Source organism: Austrofundulus limnaeus, unplaced genomic scaffold, assembly GCF_001266775.1.
Source record: "Austrofundulus limnaeus strain Quisiro unplaced genomic scaffold, Austrofundulus_limnaeus-1.0 Scaffold259, whole genome shotgun sequence".
NCBI classification, from domain to species: domain Eukaryota; kingdom Metazoa; phylum Chordata; class Actinopteri; order Cyprinodontiformes; family Rivulidae; genus Austrofundulus; species Austrofundulus limnaeus.
In genome coordinates, this window is record NW_013952661.1 from 849,275 (window position 1) to 851,158 (window position 1,884).

Below are 1,884 nucleotides of genomic sequence, written 5' to 3' on the forward strand. Positions count from 1 at the left end.
GTTGGTGGGTCAGGGTCCTGTTGGTGGGTCAGTGGTCTGTTGGTGGGTCAGGGTCCTGTTGGTGGGTCAGGGGTCTGTTGGTGAGTCAGGGTCCTGTTGGTGGGTCAGTGGTCTGTTGGTGGGTCAGGGTCCTGTTGGTGGGTCAGGGGTCTGTTGGTGGGTCAGTGGTCTGTTGGTGGGTCAGGGTCCTGTTGGTGGGTCAGTGGTCTGTTGGTGGGTCAGGGATCTGTTGGTGGGTCAGTGGTCTGTTGGTGGGTCAGGGATCTGTTGGTGGGTCAGGGGTCTGTTGGTGGGTCAGGGGTCTGTTGATGGGTCAGGGGTCTGTTGGTGGGTCAGGGGTCTGTTGGTGGGTCAGGGGTCTGGTTCAGGGTAAATGAATGGACAGCCTGCAGCTCTTGTTCCATGTTGTTCTGGTGGTCCATAAATTGTCCTGTTGTTTTGTCTCCACAGAGACACGAAGGAACCTGTTCAGGTGAATGAAGCAGGTGTGGACAGCTGGCAGGAAGTGGGCTCTGCAGGGCTCCTCCCCTCAGATTACAGATTACAGATTACTCACCTTCGGCCCACAGACCAGCAGGCACAGCTGGAGCACACAATTAAATTAGTGCCTCAGACATGGTTTAAACCACACACATACACACACACTCACACACTCACACACTCACACACACACACACACACACACACACACACACACACTGAGGGCTGAAGGACAGATGCTACCCCGCCCTTCCTCCTCCTCATCCTCTCAAATCCAGCTGGACAGAAGATGAGATTTGAAGCTGGACGCTTTTGTCTTTTTTCACCGCTGCTCGCCTCGGATCAACGCTCCAGGTCCAAGCCTCTCATCAAAGCCACGTCAGGCGCTGGGATTTAAACACACACACACGCAGACACACAACTGGAAGCAGCATGTTGCTCTACTCCTGTTTTTATGTCCCCTCCTGTGGGGACAAAGATGAAAGCACACATTTTCTCTGAAGCTCTCGTTCAGATTTGATAAGAATCCAAACTTCTGCTGCCGCTCCTCAGACTCCAGGCGTCAGGAACCTGTGGAGGGAACATGTAGGGTGGAGTCTTTAAATGTAGGGTGGAGTCTTTAAATGTAGGGCGGAGTCTTTAAATGTAGGGCGGAGTCTTTAAAGGTAGGGTGGAGTCTTTAAAGTTAGGGTGGAGTCTTTAAATGTAGGGCGGAGTCTTTAAAGGTAGGGCTGAGTCTTTAAACTTAGGGTGGAGTCTTTAAATGTAGGGTGGAGTCTTTAAATGTAGGGTGGAGTCTTTAAATGTAGGGCGGAGTCTTTAAAGGTAGGGCTGAGTCTTTAAACTTAGGGCGGAGTCTTTAAACTTAGGGTGGAGTCTTTAAATGTAGGGTGGAGTCTTTAAAGGTAGGGCTGAGTCTTTAAACTTAGGGCGGAGTCTTTAAATGTAGGGCGGAGTCTTTAAACTTAGGGTGGAGTCTTTAAACTTGGGGTGGAATCTTTAAACTTAGGGTGGAGTCTTTAAAGTTAGGGCGGAGTCTTTAAAGGTAGGGCTGAGTCTTTAAACTTAGGGCGGAGTCTTTAAATGTAGGGCGGAGTCTTTAAATGTAGGGCGGAGTCTTTAAACTTAGAGTGGAGTCTTTAAACTTAGGGTGGAGTCTTTAAACTTAGGGTGGAGTCTTTAAATATAGGGTGGAGTCTTTAAATATAGGGTGGAGTCTTTAAATGTAGGGCGGAGTCTTTAAAGGTAGGGCTGAGTCTTTAAACTTAGGGCGGAGTCTTTAAATGTAGGGCGGAGTCTTTAAGTGTAGGGTGGAGTCTTTAAATGTAGGATGGAGTCTTTAAACTTAGGGTGGAGTCTTTAAATGTAGGGCGGAGTCTTTAAGTGTAGGGTGGAGTCTTTAAA